At 37.9% G+C, this 26,758-nt stretch overlaps 1 protein-coding gene and 1 pseudogene across 1 annotated transcript in view; both read left to right on the forward strand.

Annotated features, from left to right (window-relative positions):
• The window catches only part of MCU (mitochondrial calcium uniporter), a 211,486-nt gene that overhangs the window by 1,085 nt on the left and 183,643 nt on the right, over positions 1 to 26,758 (forward strand). The window lies entirely within an intron of this gene.
• On the forward strand, positions 3,691 to 6,739 carry LOC114908638 (annotated as a pseudogene).

The following is a 26,758-nucleotide window of genomic DNA, read 5'->3' on the forward strand; positions in this document are numbered from 1 at the left end:
TGTGTGTGTGTGTGTGTGTGTGTGTGTGTGTGTGTGTGTGTGTGTGTCTTTTTCAGTTGCAAGAGGTCAACTTGGCATGGAGTTCTTGACCTAACAAGTCAGCAGGTTCTCTTCCCTTGGACTTTCTAGACCCATACCGTTGGTCTCTGGCCAACTCCAAGAGAAAGTGTAGGTTTTATTTCCTAGGGCTAAGTTGTATAGTGTGGTAATAAGAGAATCACTGCAGACAGCCTGATAGCAGAAAGTAGTACCTTCAGCTCTCAACAAATACACCCACCTGTCTTGTTCTGATCACATAGCTCTTGAGGGAAAACTGAACTGGAGCTTTTCAGAGGGTACCCCAAGACTGATGACATTGTAAAATTAAGTGTCTGAAAGAGCAGTGAAAAGAACTAATGCTCTTTAAATGCAAGATGGTATTGTTATTATTAGTCATAGGTATGGACCTATCCCCGTTCTTATGAGAAAACTGTACTTCTTCATTTTGGCATACTGACATATTGCTTTGCTGAAGCTTTTGGGTGAGAGCCGAGCTTTCCACAGTTCAGTTTAGATTTGCATGTTTCATAGCCTCCAGTTATGTGTTTTGTTCTCTTAAAAACATAAGGCAATCCAAAAATCTGATTGCATTCCCCTCCCCCTCAAACTATTTAAAGACTTACCAAGTTGTCTTTATCTCTGTATTTTGATAATACATCTTCTGACTTTGCAGTTTGTTTTTAAGACTATTTGGGTGTGGTATTCATTTAGCATTTTGAAATTTGTGCCTTGTATATTTTCCACTGTGTGAATCTGTCAGTCTGTGAGTGCCTTCCTTGTGCGGGTACTTCATGAAAGTGTTTTTCTGTGCTATTCTGGGGTGGATAAAAGTGATGTGCTGAATTTGAGGTGAAAGCACAACTAAAATGAAGTGTTATTTCTGAAGGGCAGAAGTGTTATATGCATGGTGACTTGCAAATGAACTTAGAATTGTAAGATTTTGAAAAAAGTTGTGCCTGATTATTTAAAATATGTAAACAGTTTTTTTCTTTTTCTACGATTCCTCCGAAGCTATCATGTATTTAGCTGTCTCCATCTGTTATTCTATGATTCCTCGCAAGACTCAATTTGAAAGGTATCTCTTAGAGATTTAACTGTTGACATTTTATGCTTGAAATTAAGACCCAGAAAGGGAGAGACTTGGCCAGGATTACACGATGAATATACAACAGTTTTAGGACTCCCACCCGCTCCAGATATTCTGACCCCCTTATTGTGTTCTTTTTATTATAAAGTACAATTGCTCCTTCACATCTTTCTCCTCGCATATAAAACTTACTATTGTTTGTTATGAAAGTACTGGTATTTCAAAACCCCATGAGTGAGAATTCTCCTATGTTAGTTTGAGACACATGTATTTAGCAATATAGGAACAAACCACTGGCTTTTACAAAGGTCCCTGAGAGACACTAAGGTTGAATCTTGCAGAGGTGACATCCTGTGTATGTGCAGCAGATGGCACTCTGTGTCGAACTAGATCACAAGTCCTGCTTGTGCCACTTTTGTTCTGCTGTAGTAGGTATGGTAAATTAGAGCCAGGGGGACATAACCAATTATAGTACTGGTTAATTTTTTGCTTAAGAGGTATGTTTTTTGAAATTCATTTTTTCCAAGTTTGAAGAACAAGTCCAGAGCAATACAGTTCAGCTAATATAGGTAAATGTGATCGCAAAGTAATAAAACATAGCTTGTACCGCCCCCCCCCCAATTAAAACATCATTCAACTGAGTAAATAGGAGAAAAGGTGCAGGGGCTTATTCAGTATTTGTAGCACCATCTAGTGTAATTTTTCCTTTCCTATGTGAAGAGCCTGTTATTGCTTCCCAGCTTGTGACTGTAACTGAGTCTAATGTAAAATATCTGTTGCATGCTTTTCTGTGTGGTTAGTGAAGGTGGCAATTTTCAAGGATGATTCTTTGAAGGGAACTGCCTTTCATTGTGAGCTGTGTAATTTCTTTGCTAAATCAAACTGTCTCATCTCTGATTATGACAGCCTGACTGTTGGCATTTCCTAGTGGTCAACGTCTACGCTGAATTGCTACATTTCTTACTTAAGTCTGTCATTATACTGTTATAGATTGTGGCTGTCCCTTTTTACTTTACACATTTTAGTTCTTTGGCAGTGATGTCATTTCAGTTTAACCTGAAAGTTTTTTTTTTTTTACCTTTCTTTTAACCTGAAAGTTTTAACAGAGGTTACATTGCCTGACACAGAGGTAAGTCCCAGTTCTTTAATTGGGCTCCTCATGATCTGGCTAAGTCTTACTTTGCCAGATCCACCCAGCACAAATAATCCACTGTACTTAAGCCAGTGTCTCCTTTACCCATATTAAATGTCTGTGCAGTTTTTGTAGGGGAATTTCAGTCTTAACCACTCCACTAACCGCTAAGGTTCATTTTAGGTGAGAGACTGTGACCTTTGACTCCTCTTTGAATCTAACTTCCTCACTTTACAGATGAGAAAACGGACCTAATGGGAACTGAGGGAAGTGACTTTTCTGTTATGTTTGTGGTTAATGACATCTGGGATAAAAATTCTTTTAAATGGAGGTGGATTCAAGGAGAAATCCTAGTCTCAATCTTCACATGTGCGTTTCCTAGCTCTTAATCCCTTTCCATTGTTCTACTCTGTCTTCTCTGAATGCTGATAGGACTTATTATTTTCAGGACACAGATTGACACTGGCTTGTTCTCTAAATGTTTCATTTGTGGGTACCTTATCTTACTGGGCAGCGATTGTGTATCTTGTTACCTTTTTGTCTCTCATAGACTCCAGAGCAGTACTAGGTACATAGATAACACTCAGACAAGCATTAATTGAATACGCACCCTTTTGTCTGCTTGCCAGTGAAAAGGTGTGCTCTACTCCCCCCCTCCCCCCCCGTTTGACTTTTTTAATGATCTGTTGCTTAGGGAACCACATTTGGGTTACTGCTTTAAGTTTGGTATTGCCAGTGCTGTCTTTGGTTGTACATTACACTTCTTTATGGTGGACTGATGCAGAGAGTTGGTAACATTGGATTAGCTCTACAGTGGTACACACTTTCTATCCAAAGAAGCAAAAGTATGATAAATACCCAGATTATTAGGAATATATGTTTGAATCAGAGTCTAGATTTATCGTTGTTTTAGTTGACGATAATATTAAGATTTTGAAGGTTGTGGATAAATATGCTTAGAGCAGATTTATTATGGAAACTTTATCTTAAAATCTTGCTTATTTTGAACCCCATAAAATAGTCGAATGAGTAAATTTGGATTTAGTCAACAAATTCTGGTTATTTGAACTTTTCTGAGTCTCAAGGGGCTCTATTTTATGCTTTATGGAACTCTAAGAGGGAATCTAAATAGAAATGCAGCATCAAGAGTGGTGTATGTTGGACTTCCCTGGTGGTGCAGTGGTTAAGAACCCACCTGCCAATGCAGCGGACATGGGTTCGAGCCCCGGTCCAGGAATATCCCACATGCTGTGCAGCAACCAAGCCCATGCGCCACAACTACTGAGCCTGCTCTTTAGACCCCGCATGCCACCACTACTAAGCCTGTGTGCCACGACTACTGAAGCCGGTGCGCCTAGAGCCCGTGCTCCACAACAAGAGAAGCCACTGCACTGAGGAGCCCGCACACCACAACAAAGAGTAGCCCCTGCTTGCCGCCACAACTAGAGAAGGCCGGCGCGCAGCAATGAAGACCCAATGCAGCCAAAAAATTAATTAATTAATTAATTAAAAAAAAAAGAATGGTGTATGTTGAAGACAATAAATTGAATGCGAATTTTGGTTTTGGGGCTGCCTATTGTTTGAAAGGGAAATCAAGGAGTGGTCATGGTCTTCTATAGTAGCACTTCGTTGATACCATAGTCTGAATAACTACTAAGATGTTGCTTTTATTTCTTTTTATATTCTAGCTTTGTGCTCTGTGGGTTTTCTTAAAAAAATTACTGTTTGTTTTCCTGTGATTAAGGACAAGATTACCTTTTAAGATCTCAAGATAACCACTCAATATAGGGGAATCCTCTATTCTTTATTTGACTGATTATACAATACTGGAACAACATGTTATTAGGAGAACTAAGATGTTACCATGGAAGACATGTACTTAAAAGAGTCCTAGAATTTAGAGCTCGACAAGACAAGGTTAAGTAAATAAAAGTTCAGGAACAGTGAAGTGGCTTTTTCCTTGGTAGCCCAGCAAGTTACTGCAGAGCTGAAAATGGCTCACACATCTGCTGGTTTTCCCATTAAGTTCTTTTTCTATGAAATTACAAAATTCTGTGTTTCATTCTAAAGATGATTAAGCTGAGACTGGTTGTTAAAAGTGAATTGGGGGAAGTGATGCACGGCCCTGGCCGGGAGGCTGCCCTGCCCCCGCTTCCTTTCACCCTGTCGCTGCCGGCAGGTGGTTGTGGCCGCAGTGCCCAGAGGGAGGTGGCGGCGAATGATGCCTGGGAAACTCCTATGCGGGGACATTATGGGGCTGGAGGCGCCTTTGGAGACAGCCAGAGGAAGGAGAGGCAAAAGAGCTCTGTGGATGTCGGAATTTCGGATAAGGGATTATGGACCTGTACTTCCCTTATAGGGTTGTTAGGAAGATTTAAACTAGATAAGCTGAAAACATATTACACAATGCTGGAGCGATAGAAGGAAGTCAAGGCACCATTATGACTCAGATGAGAAATCAGAAACAAGAGGAAATGGTGTTGCAGGTGACCTGGATGCTCCCAAACACAAAAAAAGCTAAAATGAGAGAGAAGCTAAATGGTGACAGCAAGGAAGGATGTCATAGACTTTCAGATGAATTTTCTAAATCTCATAAGTCAAGAAGAAAAGATCTGTCAAATGCAGATACTGATGAATATGAAAAAAAAAGCGAGTGTCATCCTTAGATAGTTCTACTCAGAAATCAAGTGATAATAAACTAGAAGACACCCTAATACGAGAACAGAAAGAAGGAGCCTTCTCCAATTTCCCTATTTCTGAAGAGACTATAAAGCTTCTGAAAGGTCTAGGGGTAACATATCTCTTTCCTATTCAAGTTAAGACTTTTGGTCCTGTATATGAATGAAAAGACTTAATTGCTCAAGCACAGACAGGAACAGGAAAGACATTCTGTTTTGCCATCCCCTTGATTGAAAGACTCCAAAGAAATCAAGAGACAATTAAAAAAAGCCACTCACCAAAGGTACTTGTTTTGGCTCCTACAAGGGAACTGGCAAACCAAGTAGCCAAAGACTTCAAAGATATAACTAGGAAACTCAGTGTGGTGTGTTTTTATGGTGGAACATCATATCAAAACCAAATTAATCATTTTCAAAATGGTATTGACATCTTGGTTGGGACCCCTGCTCGTATCAAAGATCATCTGCAGAGCGGCCGATTAGATCTTTCTAAACTGCGCCATGTTGTGCTGGATGAAGTGGATCAAATGTTAGATTTAGGTTTTGCGGAACAAGTTGAAGATATTATCCACAAATCCTACAAAACTGATTCTGAAGACAATCCTCAGACTTTACATTTTTCTGCAACTTGCCCACAGTGGGTGTACAAAGTTGCAAAAAAATACATGAAATCCAGATACGAACAGGTTGACCTTGTTGGGAAAATGACTCAAAAGGCTGCAACTACTGTGGAACATCTGACCATCCAGTGCCATTAATCTCAGAGGCCAGCAGTTATTGGAGATGTCCTTCAAGTCTACAGTGGGTCTGAAGGGAGGGCTATTATCTTCTGTGAGACCAAAAAGAATGTAACTGATATGGCCATGAATCCACACATAAAACAGAATGCCCAGTGTTTACATGGCGACATCGCACAGTCACAAAGAGAAATTACACTGAAAGGCTTCAGAGAGGGTAGTTTTGGTGGCAGCCAGTGTTGCTGCCCGTGGTTTGGACATTCCTGAGGTTGACCTGGTTATTCAGAGTTTACCTCCACAGGATGTTGAGTCCTATATTCATCTCTCTGGATGCACAGATAGAGCTGGCTGGACAGGGATTTGCATATGTTTTTATCAACCAAGAGAAAGAGGTCAACTAAGATATGTGGAACAAAAAGCAGGAATTACTTTTAAATGTGTAGGTGTTCCTTCTACAATGGATTTAGTCAAATCTAAAAGCATGGATGCCATCAAGTCTCTGGCTTGCATTTCTTATGCTGCTGTTGATTTTTTCTGACCATCAGCTCAGAGACTGATAGAAGAGAAAGGGGCAGTGGATGCATTGGCTGTAGCATTAGCCCACATCTCTGGCACATCAAGTTTTGAACCACGTTCTTTGATCACCTCTGATAAGGGGGTTGTGACCATGATTCTGGAAGCCCAGAAGAAATACAGGATGTTAGCTGTGCTTGGAAAGAACTTAACAGAAAGTTGAGTAGTAATGCTGTGTCCCAAATTACCAGAATGTGCCTCCTAAAAGGAAATATGGGCATTTGCTTTGATATTCCCACAACTGAGAATGGTTACAGGCAGAGTGGCATGATTCAGACTGGGTACTCTCAGTGCCAGCCAAGTTGCCTGAAATTGAAGAATATTATGATGGAAACACATCTTCTAATTCCAGACAGAGGAGTGGCTGGTCAAGTGGCTGGTCAGGTGGTCGATCTGGTAGACAGAGTCGACAGGGGAGTCGGTCAGGAAGTCGACAAGATGGTAGAAGAGAAATTGATCGAGAAGCGGGGGCCACAAACAGAGTTTTGACTGAGATAGTTAATCTACCAGTGTGAGCTTGCCTATTTCTGCCTAATCATGTACATTATCCACCAAAAATTAGGTCATTGTAGTTGAGGTCTGTGTCTGCTGTTTGCAAAGAAGTTGGTTGTATTTTTTTTAAGTATTTCGCAAGAATGGTTGTAAACAAATCTACTTATCCAGTTATACCTTTGAATAAAAAAACCTCCTTAAAAAAAAAAAAAAAAGTTGGCTTCCTTGGTGGCGCAGTGGTTGAGAGTCCGCCTGCCGATGCAGGGGACACGGGTTCGTGCCCTGGTCTGGGAAGATCCCATATGCCGTGGAGCGGCTGGGCCCGTGAGCCATGGCCGCTGAGCCTATGCATCTGGAGCCTGTGCTCCGCAACGGGAGAGGCCACAACAGTGAGAGGCCCGTGTACCACAAAAAAAAAAAAAAAAAAAGTGAATTGGGGTCAGATTCTTCCAGTAAAACCCTAAAGTCAAACTGAAACTTGAATAGTTACTCCCTGATTTAGATCAAGCTTGAGGACATCTGATAAAAAATTGACCTCTGCAGCTGAACACAGAAGGGAAACAATCTGTTTATTTATTTCACTGCACTTTGCTTGCATTGAGACAGCCTGTGTAAAAATGAAAGTTGACTTCAAGCAAAGTAATTTTAATAAGTTTAGTGAATTCTTGACTCATAAACCGTGTACAGGCTTCATTTTTTTTATTGATAAAAGCATAACTTGGTAAATTATATCATCGACTGGGTCTAATAGCATACTAAAACTGAACTTTTTCTAATACAGTTCTGGAATAATTGGATAATATGACATTGCATTTTGACATCTCTCTTAAAAATAAGAGGCTTTTCCAAAAGTTCTTTAATGACATTAATAATATTTATTAATCCAAAAGAGTGAGGTCTTTACCTTTTATGCTTCGTTACTAAAGTTTTCAGTTTTTACATTTTTTTAATTTATTGTCCACTTTATTTTGGGGCCAGCACTTGTAATAGTCACCAGAAAATTGTTGAGCAGAGCCCATTGGGTGTATGATGCTATCCAGAGGACAGTCTCAAATGTACAGTCCTGAGCCGTACTACCTTATAGGTTTCAAGATTTTTTTTTTTTTTTTGCGGTATGCGGGCCTCTCACTGTTGTGGCCTCTCCCGTTGCGGAACACAGGCTCCGGACGCGCAGGCTCAGCGGCCATGGCTCACGGGCCCAGCCGCTCCGCGGCATGTGGGATCTTCCCGGACCGGGGCACGAACCTGCGTCCCCTGCATCGGCAGGCAGACTCTCAACCACTGCGCCACCAGGGAAGCCCAGGTTTCAAGATTTTTTAAATTCTTTTTTTGCCCTCTCAGGCCCACTTTGTATAGTACTTCTTACTTACCTATAGTAAATGGTGTTACAGGATGTTTAAGAGTATTAATGTCTGCTTTAAACTTTAGAGAAAGTTAATGCGACTGATAGTTTATAAAATAACAGGAGAGCAAATAGGTTAGCTGAACTACCTGACCTGTAAAGATAGAGGAGTAGATATGGAAGAAAGCATCTAAGAGCTAAAGGCACTGTGTTTCCATGTTTAATTCTCACCATAACCCTATAAGAGGTATTATTGTGCTAGTTTGATATATTGTGCTAGTTTGAGGAAATTGAGGACGGGATAGGTTCATTTCTTCTTACGTGTCATAAACTGTTTTAATGATAGGGATGCAAAGATGGACAGATGTTTTGGAGCTGGGATTTAAGCCTACGTCTGGCTAGAATTAAAGCTGTACCATGCTGGTTGTCAGTGTGGGTCTTCCTTCCTTTTCAGCACCTGCTCCTTCAGTTTTATTACTTTCTCAAGCATCTGCTGCAGTTTTTTCCAAGACACCTCACCATCCCTCCCACTGACTACATTTCTTAAATCTCTTTCTCCACCCTCTCCCCCTCCACCAGGTATTAACTGATAAGAGTCTAAGGTATTACGCCTACCCCCCCACCCCCTCCAAATCTTTGAAATTTAGTTTAAGATTCTAAAAAGTCCCACCCAGTAAACCTGGTAATTACTGAGCATTGCTTCTATATCAAGCACTTTTATAACATTGTGTAGTATACTCCACAACAACCCTTCAGGCAAAATACCATCCCCATTGTACAGATGAGAAAATAAAGACCTAGAAAGGTTAATACCTAGAGTCATTCAGAATATATCTGTGGAACTCCTACTCTGTGAGACACTGTGCTGGTAAGGAGAGATGTTCCTGTTGTGGTTCTAAGAGTTCACAGTCTGGCCAGGAGACAAGACTATAAACAAGACTGTAACTGGCTGTGCTTTTTTTTTTTTCCCTATGGAGGTCAGTGGGAGCACTTAGACTTACCCGAGGATGTTGGGGAAGGCTTCACTGGTGAGGCCTTGCTTGAGCTGAAATATGAGGAAATATAATGTGTGGGGGACTGAAAAGGTTGGTTCATATTCCAGGCAGCACTAGTATCTAACATGACAATATGAGGGAGTATGATGTATTTGAGAAACAGCCAGTAATTTGTTACAACTGGATATGAGCAAGAATAGCTGAAGATTATTAGGCTGGACAGTAGCAGTGATACCAATAATAATTAATATTTATGAAGTGCACCATGTGCCAAGCACTGTACACAGTCTCACTTAATTCTTGTGACACCCTGTGAGTAGGTATTGTTATTATCCTCATTTTACAGATAGTGAAACTGAGTTGCATCAGATTGGTTAAGTGATTTGCCCAGACAGTCAGTTAGTGACACATAGCTAGTAAATGACTTGCCTGGGATAACACAGCTAGCGAATGGCATACCCAGCATATAAAACCAAGTAGTCTGGCTACAGAGCCTGTCTCTTCACCACTTGCTGTGGTGAGGGGTCAGATTGTGAAAGGACTTGTGAAGGAGCTGACATTTTATGATGTAGTTCAGTGGTTTTTTAAAAAACTCAACCCACAGTAGAAATACCTTTTATGTTATGATTGAGCACATGCATGTGTGCATAAAACTAGGAAAAGTCTCATGAAACAATATTTTTACTATGTATGCATAGTTTCTGTTCTCTTTTCTTAAGGAAATTCTGGTTGGGACTCATTTAAATTGATTCTACAATTTAAGCCACAGTTTGGAAAATTACTACTTGTCAGTAGGTGAGCATTGGAAGAATTTCAAGTAAGGGAATCACATGGTTATGTTTGTGCTTTTAGGTAGGTCACACTGGCAGCAGTGTGAAGGCTTAATTGGAGAGGATGGGACTGGAAAGACAGACACCAGTAAGGAACATCTTAATGGACCAGGCAAAAGATGTCTGAACTAGGACAGCAGCCTTGACGATGGAGAAAAGAGAATAGAGAGAAGGGAGATATAGGAAGTAGAGTTGATAGTCCACAACTAATCGTCAAGTTCTATCACTCATCTACTAAGTACTAGGTAGAAAGACGGTTCGATTCAAGACCTGTGTTACTGTGTTACTCAGGTACTGAAATTTTATTTCTTGACCTTTTTTGTGTGTTCCTTTTTATCATCGTGTGAAATATGCTTCTTTGTTGTCTTTTCTACACCTCTGCTTTTTTTTTGTTGTTTCTTTTTTTGTTTGTTTTTTTGCGGTACGTGAGCCTCTCACCGTTGTGGCGTCTCCCGTTGCGGAGAACAGGCTCCGGACGCGCATGGCTCACGGGACCAGCCACTCCGCGGCATGTGGGATCTTCCCGGACCGGGGCACGAACCCATGTCCCCTGCATTGGCAGGTGGACTCTCAACCACTGTGCCACCAGGGAAGCCCCTGCTTTTGTATTTTAAAAAAATCTGGTTTAATTATTTTTAAATGATTTAAAAATTTATATATAAAATCAGACATCCACGTTATCCCCTTATTTCTGCCTCCCCCTGCCCCCACCTCATACTATCAGAATCTGGAAGATTTGCATAGCAGTATGAAAAAGTTCACATAGCATGATGAGCACTCAGCAAATCTTTGCTGAAAGAATGTGTCCTGTGTATTATACTCTCCCAAAGCAGAAACTCTTAACATTATGTTCATTAACTAGAGGAATACTTTTGAGTAATTTTCTTGAACTCTGTCCTCTCTAACTTTCCATTTTTGTAATATTTGACTCCATTTAGGGAATAGTAAGCATTGTATGTGTGATGATCTTACTTTTTAAAAAACAAACAAAATAAACAACATAACTAGCCATTCCTAAGCATGAAATCTTAGTAAAATTTTAGCAGTTTTTCTTCCCATATTATAAATGTAGATATACAAGATTCCTACCGCTTCTGCCACTCTAGTTTCTCAAGAGCATTATTATATATATATAAAATTGAGAACAAGTTATTTGGAGTGATTCTCTAACATTTTAATTGACTGGACCTTACTGGATTGCTGTTTTTAGAGAGCACATATTCTTTGGTCTTCTAGGTATTATAATACAAAGGTAAGTATTTGCTTGATAATTATAACAGTTTTTTAGAGACATTACAGTATCTGCTCTACCAGAGGAGATTGTATTTGAGATGTAGTTGATGAACCTTTTGAAATATTATGGGAGCAAAGAATAGCTGTACCATCACAGAATCTTTTAATAGTTTTCTGAGAGTTAAATAAATGAAAAGATGGAAGTGGTAGGAGAGAGAGAGAGAGAGTGTGTGTGTGTGTGTGTGTGTTTCGCAGTCACCAAAATAAAGAGTAAGTAATTGAAGAGAATTAGGTGCCATGTGGTATAATAGTTAGGGGTCTGGGTTCTGCTCCTTTCTCTTCCATTAACTTGCTGTTTGACCTTGGACAAGTGATGTAACCTCTTTGATCCTATTATTTTTGTTGATTAAATAAGGATGCTTGATTAGGTGAGCCTAAAGGGCTTCTTTAATTCTAAGTTATGTATCATTTTTATATAACACTTGACAAGTAACTTTTATGTTGTTTCATTGGGTAGCTTGTATAAAATCATAAACAGACGGACATATATTTGCTTATTCTCACAAGGGCCAAGGGCTTGAAGTGAAGAAAAAGAGCCTTCCAATTCCTTTTCAGGACAGTTTGCATAATTACTTTCTGACATCTTGGTGAACAATTTACCCTGCATTCCTCATAATTCATCAAGCCTTTATTCCCATCTTTCTCTTTTTTCTTCTTTTTCCAGTTCAAACTGCTGAGGGAGTTGGGGAAGAGGTAGAGATGTGGTGGGGAATTCAGAGAGTTGGAGAGAGAGGAGGAGGAAAAAAGCAGTTAATGCTGGAGTGTTTGAGGGGAGACAGGACTGTGCTAATAATTTAATTCTGAGTTGTGGCCTGCCAGCTTGAAACAGAAAATGTTTCTTTGTATTTATACTACAGGAATCCCCAGTGGGAAAATCTTAAGTGATTAATTGCTGGTAGCAGTCTGTTCTCCCAAACTCTGTGAACTGAGTCTAATACAGTGTCATGAATGTAGACATTCAGTCAGTGTTGGACAAATGAGAGTCCAACACTGGGTTAAAAAGTCCTAGGGACCATTGTCTAAATCCTTCAACCTGGTGAATAATGTAGGTGTGTATCATCTTGTTCTCTGCCTAGATTCTGCAGTAATGGGAATCAGAACTATGAAGAAGGAATTACTTTTCTTTGATTCAGGCAGCAGCTAATAATCTTAAAAGAGTGCACAGATTGTGCTGAAACAGGCATGGCTGTATAAAACGCTAAGTAAAAATAGTAATGGAAAAAGATTGTAGTGCTGTTACGCTATAGGTAATTTAAGAAATTGACACAATGACAACTACCTGGCAGGTATTTGGAGCAAGTGAGGGAGAAGAGAGAAGAGTGAAGGGCTGGGCACTGCCGAAGAGAGAAAGGAACTATTTAAACAAGGTGCTGCCAACTCTAGATTCCCTACAGATATATATTTCCAAAGATGACAGATTTTTGGAGGTGTTTATTTTGGAGCTAATCTTCTGTTTTTCCATTCTACCCCTACTGTATCCTGTATCTTGTACTGCCAGAATTCTGCTAGCTGCCGTGAAGCAGGGCTGTGGCAAGTGGCCAAGTGTGATTTAAAACCTCTTTTTCATTTTAAAACAGAGTATAGATATCAGAATACTTTAAAGAAGTATTTAAAGATAGATTGAATGGAGTGGAAAAAATAGTAAAAACCTAATAAGAAAATTGAAAGTTTTCGATTTGGTTTTGCTGGAATAACATTTCTTTTGTAAACAGAATACCAGCTTATGTCTATCTCTGTCAGTTTCTCTTTCTTACCTCGCTTTCCCTGATCTTTGAGTGCTGGGGATAGAAGCTGCTGAGCAGACAGGAAAAATGAGTTTTCTGACCAGAAAGAGGTAGTAGTGATTTTTTGTTTGTTTGTTTGTTTTTGAGGGGATCCCAAGGGTATATGCTGTGTGAGTGTCTCATCTATATGCATGTTAATAATTGGGTTTTGTTTCCTTATTTTGTTCTCATTTTAACCCCAAACAAAATGAAATTTATTTTTTCCATTTCTAGCTCTGACTTAAGCTTCAAAACAAAATGTTGTTCCTGCATAGTTGAGATGATAGAACAGAATTGTAGTATACCATATTACAGAATTTTGGAATATTCATTTATTACAAGGAGAATTGAACTCCAGTCAGTACTTTCTTTAATTTTAATATCTCAGACTGCATTAGTTGATTCAGAATCAACTACTAATAGAGTTCATAGCTTGGCCAAGTGCCACAAAGTCTGGTGAGCTTTAGATACATAATGGCTCTCTTTTTAATGATTGCTAGAGCTTTTAGCAGTAAAAGGGGGAAAATGAAAGGGAACTATGTGTAATAGCTTTCTTGCCTAAAACGAGTATTCTTGGTAAGATTAAAAGTAGAGACAAGCTGAGGCTCTGCGTTATGGATCCGAGGTCACATCACAGCCAGCATCAGAAAGTAGCAGCCCTAATAGAAGAAAAGACAGAAAGTAACTACTGAGGAGCAGGCTCTCAGAGAAGCTCACTTGGAAAGGCCATACCAACATAGAGGGTTGTTGTTTTTTGGGGGTGGGGATGGGGAAGGTGGATGTCCTTCATAAGGAAACTATGTTGTGTTCAGTCAAACATATAAGGGGAAAGTATTCTTTTTAAATTATGAAGTATGTAATATCTATAAAAACAATTAGAATAATGTATTTCCTTTAGCTTGAGAAATTAAACAATACAACTATAATTGCTACCCCAAGTTTCCTTCCTTAATCCTATTTCCTCTCCCGTTTTCCCAAAAGTAACATTCTCTCCAGTTCGGTGTTTCCTGTGCATGTGTTTATGCCATATATATCTCATACAATATTGTAAACATGTTTTAAACCTTATTTAGAAGATATTATACTGTATAATATCCTTATGCAATTTGTTCTTTTTTGCTTAATACTTTAATTATGTAGTTGATACCTGTGGCTCTGATTCATTCATTTTTAACTATGTGGTATTTCTTTCTCTATTGCACATATTTAACTATTCTCCTGTTGACTGAAAGCCTTTTTAGCTGAATATTTTAGGGGGACAGGAAAGAGAAATATGTTATGTCATTTTAAAAGTTAGATTAGGAATGTTGTTTCGACTTTCAAAAAAGCCAGTTTCCTCTTTTGGTGTGGAATGTCCTCATTTATCGTTTTCCTGGGAAAACCCTTTATACTTCCTGAGAGAAGGCGGAGAAGAGTAATGTTTCATTACACAGATGAACGTGTCTTGTACAAAATGCAGAACAGCATCTGCTATATTACAGTGAGCTCATGAGGGACTGAGCTGCAGCAAAAGCTTGGTTAGTTCTATTAAAATTCTCAGATTTTTCAAGCGCAGAGAAGCTGTGAATGAAAACTTGTTGGTATTTATTCATTGTTTCTTTTCTGTGTTTGGAATAATTTGCAATTTGGAACTACCTGCTTTATTTTGTAAAAGGATATGTCACTTATATGGTTAAAAACACAACTGTTCTTGGATTGTGTCATGGTTTTGATGGAGTGAAGGAAAAACAAGGTGTGGGTCTGAGGGGAAGTACTTCTTTTTGAGGAAGGTAGTTGGTGTGAAATAAGTATTTGTTTTAGTAATAAATCATATATATATATATATATATATGGCAGTGTATATTCTTTCTTTGTAGTCATTGATTTAAAAGATCTCTGATAAATATTTTTTCTTCCCAGTTTCATGCTGTCTTTTATTTGCAATATCTTTGATATGGTTTGAACAATTTTGCAGAATACACAGTACAGAACTTCCTTCAGGTTTCCCTCCAAATGATTTGCCATAATGCATTAACCAGAAATGCTGACGCAGTGAGGGAAACACTAATAAATGGGATGCTTTCCAGGGACTGTAGCTAAGGCAAAGCAAACACAAGCCAAAACTAAGAAGAAAACATTAGTTAGGCACCCAAGATGTAGTCTGGTCAGATATGCTATTAACAGTAAATATCCCATTCTAATTAAATTAATTGAGGCCTGGGCAATTTGGATCACCAGACTATTAAAAAAGTGACCCAACTTTAAGCATATTAGAATTAAGGGCTAGTGCAAGAATAGTCTTTCGGCTATAATTTATTTAGAATGAAAACTTAAATTATTTGCTTTTTCTTACTGGATGGATTCTGATGCCTCAAGAATGATTCAACTCAACTGTCTGTTTTTTCCATTGTGGTTCTGATGGAAAGGGTGCTGAATGGACCTGAAAGTAAAAGAAGAGTTTTTGTTTGTTTTGTTTTGGTAGGAATAATTAGATGGAAAGAGGAGAGAGGGTATTGCTAATTAAGAATGATTTTTGTTTTTTCACTATTGCTATTTTTCTTGCAAATCACACTAATTTTTTTTTTTTTACATCTTTATTGGAGTATAATTGCTTTACAATGGTGTGTATGCTGCTTTATAACAAAGTGAATCAGTTATACATATACATATGTTCCCATCTCTCTTCCCTCTTGCGTCTCCCCTTCCTCCCACCCTCCCTATCCCACCCCCTCCAGGCGGTCACAAAGCACCGAGCTGGAGCTGATCTCCCTGTGCTATGCGGCTGCTTCCCACTAGCTATCTACCTTACGTTTGGTAGTGTATATATGTCCATGCCTCTCTCTCGCTTTGTCACAGCTTACCCTTCCCCCTCCCCATATCCTCAAGTCCATTCTCTAGTAGGTCTGTGTCTTTATTCCTGTCTTACCCCTAGGTTCTTCATGACCTTTTTTTTTCTTAAATTCCATATATATGTGTTAGCATACGGTATTTGGCTTTCTCTTTCTGACTTACTTCACTCTGTATGACAGACTCTAGGTCTATCCACCTCATTACAAATACCTCAATTTCGTTTCTTTTTATGGCTGAGTAATAATATTCCATTGTATATATGTGCCACATCTTCTTTATCCATTCATCTGATGATGGACACTTAGGTTGTTTCCGTCTCCTGGCTATTGTAAATAGAGCTGCAATGAACATTTTGGTACATGACTCTTTTTGAATTATGGTTTTCTCAGGGTATATGCCCAGTAGTGGGATTGCTGGGTCATATGGTAGTTCTATTTGTAGTTTTTTTTTTTTTTTAATATTTGTAGTTTTTTAAGGAACCTCCATACTGTTCTCCATAGTGGCTGTACCAATGCACATTCCCACCAGCAGTGCAGGAGTGTTCCCTTTTCTCCACACCCTCTCTAGCATTTATTGTTTCTAGATTTTTTGATGATGGCCATTCTGACCGGTGTGAGATGATATCTCATTGTAGTTTTGATTTGCATTTCTCTAATGATTAATGATGTTGAGCATTCTTTCATGTGTTTGTTGGCAGTCTGTATATCTTCTTTGGAGAAATGTCTATTTAGGTCTTCTGCCCATTTTTGCATTGGGTTGTTTGTTTTTTTGTTATTGAGCTGCATGTGCTGCTTGTAAATTTTGGAGATTAATCCTTTGTCAGTTGCTTCATTTGCAAATATTTTCTCCCATTCTGAGGGTTGTCTTTTGGTCTTGTTTATGGTTTCTTTTGCTGTGCAAAAGCTTTGAAGTTTCATTAGGTCCCATTTGTTTATTTTTGTTTTTATTTCCATTTCTCTAGGAGGTGGGTCAAAAAGGATCTTGCTTGCTGTGATTTATGTCATAGAGTGTTCTGCCTATGTTTTCCTCTAAGAGTTTGATAGTTTCTGGCCTTACATTTAGTTCTTTAATCCATTTTGAGCTTATTTTTGTGTATGATGTTAGGGAGTGATCTAATCTCATACTTTTACATGTACCTGTCCAGTTTTCTCAGCATCACTTATTGAAGAGGTTGTCCTTTTCTCCACTGTACATTCCTGCCTCCTTTATCAAAGATTAGGTGACCATATGTGCGAATCACACTAATTTTTTTCCACAAATTATTTCACCCATAAATAGTGTAGGTACGGAGAGAGGAGATAGGTATGTAAACAGGCTTTTAAAAATTGCTGTTCTTGTTTTTGAATGATCTCTGACTAATTGGCCAAGAGTCAAGCATGTTAAAACAGGACTCCTGGGCTTCCCTGGTGGCGCAGTGGTTGAGAGTTCGCCTGCCGATGCAGGGGACAGGAGTTCGTGCCCCGGTCCGGGAAGATCCCACATGCCGCGGAGCGGCTGGTCCCGTGAGCCATGGCCGCTGAGCCTGTGCGTCCAGAGTTGTATAGCTAGGCAAGTGAATTGGATTTTTTTTTTTTAACTGTACCAAGATTTCTAAGTTTTGTAAACTTGTTTCTGAAATTAATGAAAGTTGCTGAACGAACCTGGGTAGCCTGAGACTTCTATTGCCAGGGACCCCTTAAGTTTTTAAAAATATTTCTTATTTCTTCATAGTTTATCAGGGTTCTATCTGTTTTTCAAATGCTGGAAGGGTAGAGGTGGGGTGAAAAAAAAATTCCCCTTAATACTATTTCTAGAAGTATTGATTTATGAGTTGTTGCTTCAAATTCTCTGTTTTTATTTCTCTATGAGCCTACTATGTGGTTTTCTAAGATTTAATACTTTCTTTCCTTGAAGAAAAAAAGTATTATTTCAGAGTTTCTCATAACCAGTCTGGATTTATTCTAGGTTATAACTCATATTCTTTTAAAAGTGCCCTCTTGTCCTAAGGGTCACTTGTAATAACCAGCAGCTAAGAATGGCTTAAACAAGAGATTTTCAGACATTCTTTGAGAGATTTTCAGACTTTCTTTTCTTTTTCGGCATTATATGCTGAGGTACCCATGTCAGCAGGCTCAGGAAGGCCTTTACCTTTGACATTGACTTTACTTTTTTCTATTCTTTTAGGTTTTTCACTACCATTCCTACAGTGGTTGGCAAGATATCGTTTCCACCTCACTCTCCATGTACCATGCCAGTGACATCTTAGCTGCTAGAGTGTGGAGCTGGACTGTGGGAGTCAAGTAAGTGCCTTTTTTACTATTTGGCATGGTTTTTGCTTACTTTGCAAAGCCATGGAGAGGAACTCGAACTCCTTAAGATTAGCTTTTAAAAAGGCACTTGCTTGATCCTTGTGGGCCGGCTCTTTGCTCCAGCCTGCTATTGAGTACCTGGTAGCTAACATGATGCTGCATTTAGCAAGGTGACTTATCACAGAACGGAACATTTTTACTAAGGTAGACCCTAAGGGAGGATAGATCTGATCTTGGCTTGATTAGACCATTTATAGCGATGAGCACCCCCTGTCCCATCCCAGAATGAATCAGAGCTTCTACATTAGCACAAACAGTTAGTTACTCTGGCCTCCTGGAAATTTAACAGGTTATGGATGACCAAGCGTCTGCTGGTCTAAACCACTTGAGTTACGTGGAAACTGAACAGCTCTCCCAGGGAAGCCAATGACCTTGGCAATTTTCTGAATTTATTTAGCTTACTATAAGGAAGTAGTGACTTTTGGTGTTAATGAGGTTTGGGTTTCTGTATTTACTGCTACTGCTAAAGTTGCTAAAACCTGGTATTTTACTTTTGCAGGTCACCTTGTAAATTTTGCCTATGTAAATTAACACCCCCCCTGTTATGTCATTAACAACCATGTAAGGGAGAGTGTTTTCCTGCTCTGTCTTAGGTATTGGTGATGTGACCTGTTCACGCAGGGGAAACTTGAACATTCTCAGGTATGTGAAGATCCTGATTCATAAGCATTTTCACCCTGCAAGCAAAGCGCAGTTTATTTCAGTGTGCACTCATGATGTAGTTTTACAAAATCAATCTTGCCAATTGATTTTCTTGCCCCTGATATTACAGAATAGGGATTGGCAAACTACAGCCGAGACAACTGCTTGTTTTTGTAAATAAAGTTTTATTGGAAGAGATACATTTGTCATTTACATGTTGTCTATGACTGCTTTTGCACTACAGCAAAGAGTTGAGTTGCAACAGAGCCCATGTGGCCCACAAAGCCTAAAATACCTGACTCTTAAAGAAAAGTTTGATTTCTGCTATAAAAGAACCAAACTTCAAGTTGTATTTAGATATAAACTTGGTAGAACCACAGTTGAATTCATTAGGTAGCAGATTAGAGATAGAACTAAAGCTAGAAGCTAGGTCTCCTGCCTCGTTGCCCAGGGTTCCTTCTACTAGGCCGTATACCATGTTAGGGCTACTTGTTTTCCCTGCTAGCTGTAAGGCACAGTCTTTTTCCTTTATTTTCCATGAAGTAAAAGCAAAGACTCAATGATTTAAACCACAAAGAAATGATATATTAGAGAGTTGACCTTACTTGGAGTTTAGATACTTTTATCATTTGACGATAACTGGGGAATTGCTTCTTAATGAATCACTAAGTGCTTATAGTGTATACTCAAAAAAGGTTAGGTTAGTTGGAATAAAAAGAAGTTTGAGCCTTAATAATAATTTTATAGCTAGGAACAAAACTAAAATTGGCACAGATAGAATGCTTCCTTCATGTAACTATGTGTCTAAGCTCACAGATAGCAGGATTGTATGTATGTGTGTGTGTATGTATGTCTGTATGGGTGTCTTTCAGCTCTCAGAGAGCATTTGGATTGCATTCTGAGAAGAGTTTAGCAGGTGTATTACAATCTGCAGATTACGTTACAGAGTTTTAAGTGGAGTTTTAAAAATAAATTTTATTTTAAAACAGTTTTGGATTTACAGGAAAATGGCTAAGATTGTACACAGAATTCCCATATATGCCCCATCCCCATTTCCCCTATTATTAACATCTTACATTAGTATGGTACATTTGTTACAATTAATGAACCTATATATACATATTTTTGTAATGAACCAATATTGATACATTATTATTAACTAAAGTCCATGCTTTATTCAGATTCCCTTAGTCTTTGCATAATATTCTTTTTCTGTTCCGGGATTAAATGAATTTTTATTAGTGTGTTCACTGGTGTAGAAGGCATTTATATGACCACCTAAAGGTTAAACTAGTTTTGAAGTCTCTTTCAATTTCCAGGGGTGTGATTAAATGAGTACAGGCTTAACTACTGCAGAGTTCTGACTTGTAACATTTATATTCTGTAACTTGTCAGGAAGGTGGTTACTTTACCTTATTGGTAATAATGGCTTTTCAGTTGTTGATCCTAAATTTTTAGCATCATCAATTCCAGAGAGGCTAAGACAGACTTGGTTACTTCTGTTATTGTCACATGCAGAATTGCTGGTGAAAATATTCAAAAGTAAATTGCTTTCTTTGGAAGCAGTGTGGGTCAACTGTCCTATTTCAGTATGTTTATCCTTCTGAAAGTAGTTTTTGAAGTCAGCACCTTCTGATGAATCATTTATCATTCAAATTTCTCTGTAAAGACCTTAAACTATTTTCTTCCTTAAGTTTATTAGTTATTTACCAAAGTTAAACACATGGATGTTCTGTGACTTAGCAGTTCCACTTCTAGATTTATATACAACAAAATTGTGTGCACATAGGCACCAGAAGAGATGGACAAAATGTTCATAGAGGGCCTAATTGTAGTAGTCCAAACTGGAATTTTCCTAATGCCTATCAACAGTAGAATGGGTAGATAAGTTTCTGGCATAATCACACAATGAATGTTAAACATTGGTCACAGTGAACAAGGAACAGCTATATATAATAATATGTGAATCTCACAAATATAATATTGAGCAAAAGAACCCAGACACTAAAGAGTGTCCATTTACATAAATTTCAAAAACAGGTAAAACTATCTGTGGTGTCAGGAGATTGAATACGCTTGTGGGAGATGGAGAAAGTGTTTGGATTGGGATATGAAGGGGCTTCATGAGGTGCTAGCAATGTTCTGTTTCTTGTTTTGAGTGCTGGTCACGTGGGTGTGTTCACTTTGTGAAAATTCACCAAGCTTATATATTTTTCTGTATTTATGTTATTCTTCAAAGAAAAAAGTGTACAAAAGCAATAGCAACTCTGAAAAACACACACAGAAAATTCACTGCTAACATTTGAGTGTTATATGGAGAAAAAAACTGAACAAATTAACCTTATATCCTAGAATATACGGTGTCTGAATTATAGGGTTATCAAAGTGTCATTGTGTTACTGGAGCTGTTATAGCCCTCTTTGTATAATGAGATGAATAAAGTAGGTGTTAATGGCTGCTCTTTATTGTAACAAGGTTTGGGGAATGCCTCAGAAAAGACATCTTTTCTATTTAGTCTGTATTAGAAAGAGAAACCAAGTCACAATGTCCATCAATTCTTTTTTTTTTAAACTTTTAAATTTAATTTTATTTATTTTTTATACAGCAGGTTCTTATTAGTTACCTATTTTATACATATTAGTATATACATGTCAATCCCAAGCTCCCAATTCACCCCACCCCCACCCCCACCACTTTCCCCCCTTGGTGTCCATATGTTTGTTCTCTACATCTGTGTCTCTATTTCTGCCTTGCAGAGCAGTTCATCTGTACCATTTTTCTAGGTTCCACATATAAGCGTTAATATAGGATATTTGTGTTTTTCTTTCTGACGTACTTCACTCTGTATAAGTCTCTAGATCCATCCATGTCTCTGCAAATGACCCAATTTCGTTCCGTTTTGTGGCTGAGTAATATTCCATTGTATGTATGTACCACTTCTTAATCCATTCATCTGTCGATGGTCATTTAGGTTGCTTCCATGACCTAGCTATTGTAAATAGTGCTGCAGTGCACATTGGGGTGCATGTGTCTTTTTGAATTATGGTTTTCTCTGGGTATATGCCCAGTAGTAGGATTGCTGGGTCATATGGTAGTTCTGTTTTTAGTTTTTTAAGGAACCTCCGCACTGTTCTCCATACTGGCTGTATCAATTTACATTCCTACCAACAGTACAAGAGGGTTCCCTTTTCTCCACACCCTCTCCAGCATTTGTTGTTTGTAGATTTTCTGATGATGCCTATTCTCACCGGTGTGAGGGGACAACTCATTGTAGTTTTGATTTGCATTTCTCTAATAATTAGTGATGTTGAGCAGCTTTTCACGTCCTTCTTGGCCATCTGTATGTCTTTGGAGAAATGTCTATTTAGGTCTTCTGCCCATTTTTTGATTGGGTTTTTTGTTTTATTAATATTGAGCTGAATGAGCTGTTTATATATTTTTGGAGATTAATCCTTTGTCCGTTGATTCGTTTGCAAATATTTTTTCCTATTCTGAGGGTTGTCTTTTCATCTTGTTTATGGTTTCCTTTGCTGTGCAAAAGCTTTTAAGTTTCATTAGGTCCCATTTTTTTTTTTTTTATTTTATTTCCATTACTCTAGGAGGTGGATCAAAAAAGATCTTGCTGTGATTTATGTCATAGAGTGTTCTGCCTATGTTTTCCTCTAAGAATTTCATAGTGTCCGGTCTTACATTTAGCTCTCTAATCTATTTTGAGTTTAATTTTGTGTATGGTGTTAGCGAGTGTCCTAATTTCATTCTTTTACATGTAGCTGTCCAGTTTTCCCAGCACCACTTATTGGAGAGACTGTCTTTTCTCCATGTATATCCTTGCCTCCTTTGTCATAGATTAGTTGACCATAGGTGCGTGGGTTTATCTCTGGGCTTTCTATCCTGTTCCATTGATCTGTATTTCTGTTTTTGTGCCAGTACCATATTGTCTTGATTACTGTAGCTTTGCAGTAGAGTCTGAAGTCAGGGAGTCTGATTCCTCCAGCTCTGTTTTTTTTCCCCCAAGACTGCTTTGGCTATTCGGGGTCTTTTTTGTCTCCATACAAATTTTAAGATTTTTTCTTTTAGTTCTGTAAAAAATGCCACTGGTAATTTGCTAGGGATTGCATTGAATCTGTAGATTGCTTTGGATAGTATAGTCATTTTCACATTATCGATTCTTCCAATCCAAGAACATGGTATATCTCTCCGTCTGTGTCATCTTTGATTTCTTTCATCAGTGTCTTATAGTTTTCTGAGTACAAGTCTTTTACCTCCTTAGGTAGGTTTATTCCTAGGTATTTTATTCTTTTTTTTTGCAATGGTAAATGGGACTGTGTCCTTAATTTCTCTTTCTGATATTTCATTATTAGTGTATAGGAATACAGGAGATTTGTGTGCATTAATTTTGTATCCTACAGCTTTACCAAATTCATTGATTAGCTCTAGTAGTTTTCTGGTGGCATCTTTAGGATTCTCTATGTATGGTATCATGTCATCTGCAAACAGTGACAGTTTTACTTCTTCTTTACCAGTTTGTATTCTTTTTATTTCTTATTCTTCTCTGATTGCTGTGGCTAGGACTTCTAAAACTATGTTGAATAATAGTGGCGAGAGCGGACATCCTTGTGTTGTTCTTGATCTTAGAGGAAATGCTTTCAGTTTTTCACCTTTAAGAATGATGTTTGCTGTGAGTTTGTCTTATATGGCCTTTATTATGTTGAAGTAGGTTCCCTCTATGCCCACTTTCTGGAGAGTTTTTATCATAAATGGGTGTTGAATTTTGTCAAAAATATTTCTGCATCTATTGAGATGATCATATGGTTTTTATTCTTCAGTTTGTTAATATGGTGTTATCAGATTGATTGATTTGCATATATTGAAGAATCCTTGCATCCCTGGGATAAATCCCACTTGATCATGGTGTAGGATCCTTTTAATGTGTTGTTGGATTTTGTTTGCTAGTATTTTGCTGAGGATTTTTACATCTATATTCATCAGTGATATTGGCCTGTAGTTTTTTCTTTTTGTGACATCTTTGTCTGGTTTTGGTATCAGGGTGATGGTGGCCTCATAGAATGAGTTTGGGAGTGTTCCTTCCTCTGCAATATTTTGGAAGAGTTTGAGAAGGATAGGTGTTAGCTCTTCTCTAAATGTTTGATAGAATTCACCTGTGAAGCCACCTGGTCCTGGACTTTGTTGGAATATTTTTAATCACAGTTTCAGTTTCATTACTTGTGATTGGTCTGTTCATATTTTCTATTTCTTCCTGGTTCAGTTTTGGAAGTTTATACCTTTCTAAGAATTTGTCCATTTCTTCCGGGTTGTCCATTTTATTGTCATAGAGTGGCTTGTAGTAGTCTCTTACGATGTTTTGGATTTCTGTGGTGTCGTAACTTCTCATTTTTCATTTCTAATTTTATTGATTTGAGGCTTTTCCCTCTTTTTCTTGATGAGTCTGGCTAAAGGTTTATCAATTTTGTTTTTCTTCTCAAAGAACCAGCATTTAGTTTTATTGATCTTGGCTATTGTTTTCTTTGTTTCTACTTCATTTATTTCTGGTCTGATCTTTATGATTTCTTTCCTTCTACTAACTTTGGGTTTTGTTTGTTCTTCTTTCTCTAGTTCCTTTAGGTGTAAATTTAGATTGTTTATTTGAGATTTTTCTTGTTTCTTGAGGTAGGATTGTATTGCTATAAACTTCCCTCTCAGAACTGTTTTTGCTGCATCCCATAGGTTTTGGATCATCATGGTTTTGCAGTAATTTGTCTCTAGGTATTTTTTGATTTCCTCTTTGATTTCTTCAGTGATCTCTTGGTTATTTAATAATGTATTGTTTATCCTCCATATGTTTGTGTTTTTTACGTTTTTTTCCCTGTAATTGATTTCTAATCTCATAGTGTTGTGGTTGGAAAAGATGCTTGATATGATTTCAGTTTTCTTAAATTTACCGAGGCTTGATTTGTGACCCAAGATGTGATCTATCCTGGAGAGTGTTCTGTGTGCACTTGAGAAGAAAGTGTAATCTGCTGTTTTTGGATGGAATGTCCTATAAATATCAATTAAATCTATCTGGTCTATTGTGTCATTTAAGGCTTGTGTTTCCTTATTAATTTTCTGTCTGGATGATCTGTCCATTGGTGTAAGTAAGGTGTTTAAGTCCCCTCTATTATTGTGTTACTGTCGGTTCCCTCTTTTATAGCTGTTAGAAGTTGCCTTATGTATTGAGATGCTCCTATGTTGGGTGCATATATATTTATAATTGCTATATCTTCTTGGATTGATCCCTTGATTATTATGTAGTCCTTGTCTTTTGTAACATTCTTTATTTTAAAGTCTATTTTATCTGATATGAGTATTGCTGCTCCAGCTTTCTTTTGATTTCCATTGGCACAGAATGTCTTTTTCCATTCCCTCACCTTCAGTCTGTATGTTTCCCTAGGTCTGAAGTGGGTCTCTTGTAGACAGCATATATATGGTTCTTGTTTCTGTTTCCATTCAGCAAGCCTGTGTCTGTCTTTTGGTTGGAGCATTTAATCCATTCACATTTAAGGTAATTATCAATATGTATGTTCCTATGACCATTTTCTTAATTGTTTTGGGTTTGTTTTTGTAGGTCCTTTTCTTCTCTTGTGTTTCCCACTTAGAGAAGTTCCTTTAGCATTTGTTGTAAAGCTGGTTTGTTGGTGCTGAATTCTCTTAGCTTTTGCTTGCCTGTGAAGGTTTTAAGAAATTAAGGAAACACCCCCATTACCATTGCAACAAAAAGAATAAAATACCTAGGAGTAAACCTGCCTAAGGAGACAAAAGACCTGTATGCAGAAAACTATAAGACACTGAGAATTTTAAAGAATAAACATTCTTTCCCCTTGAAAAAATTTCAGGAAAATTGAAAACAATAACAACAAAAACACCCCTGTGATGATCCTTCTGTTGTGTGTTACTGTGTGAACAGAATTGGTTACTGTCCTGACCACATTCTTATACACTCAGAAGTAACAGCCACAAATTACAATAAAGTTATTTAAAGCATCTTTAAAAGTCCATGTATTTGAGATGCTGTCTTCTGAAACCTTTCGCTATTTTAGTAAAGACTGTTAGGTTCCTCTATGGCTGTTGGAAAGCTTATCCTTCTGTCTGTAGATTTGGTAATCAAGAACGTTAAGAAATAAACTCAAAGTGGGGATGGAGAGAATGTACCTCAACATAATAAAGGCCATTTATGAGAAACCCACAGCCTGCGTCATACTCAATGGTGAAAAACTGAAAGCCTCCCCACTAAATTCAGGAACAAGACAAGGATGCCCACTCTCACTGCTTCTATTTAACATAGTATTGGAAGTCTGGGCACAACAGTCAGACAAGAGAAAGAAATAAAAGTTATCCAAATTGAGAGGAAGAGGTAAAACTGTCACTATTTGCAGATGACATGATACTCAATATAGAGAACCCGAAAATTTCCACACAGAAACTATTAGAACTAATAAATGATTTCAGCAAAGTAGCAGGAAAGAGAAAGTGAAAAAACCATCCCATTTAAAATTGCATCAAACGAAACAAAACAAAACAAAAAACTTAGGAATAAACTTAACCAAGGAGGTGAAAGGCCTATATGCTGAAAACTATAAAGCATTGATAAAGGGAATTGAAGATGATTCAAAGAAATGGAAAGATATTCAGTGCTCTTGGATTGGAAGAATTGACATTGTTAAAATGGCCATACTATCCAAAGCAATCTACAAATTTAATGCAATGTCTATCAAATTTCCCATGACATTTTTCACAGAACTAAAACAAATAATCCTAAAATTTATATGGAACCACAAAAGACCCAGAATTGCTAAAGCAATCCTGAGAAAAAAGAACAAACCTGGAGGTATAACCCTTCCAGAGTTCAGACTACTACAGAGCTACAGTAATCAGAACAATGTGGTATTGACACAAAAACAGGCACAAAGATCAATGGAATAGAATAGAGATCCCAGAAATA

This window comes from Monodon monoceros, unplaced genomic scaffold, assembly GCF_005190385.1.
Source record: "Monodon monoceros isolate NGI ecotype Baffin Bay Population unplaced genomic scaffold, NGI_Narwhal_1 Super_Scaffold_4, whole genome shotgun sequence".
Classification (NCBI taxonomy): Eukaryota; Metazoa; Chordata; class Mammalia; order Artiodactyla; family Monodontidae; genus Monodon; species Monodon monoceros.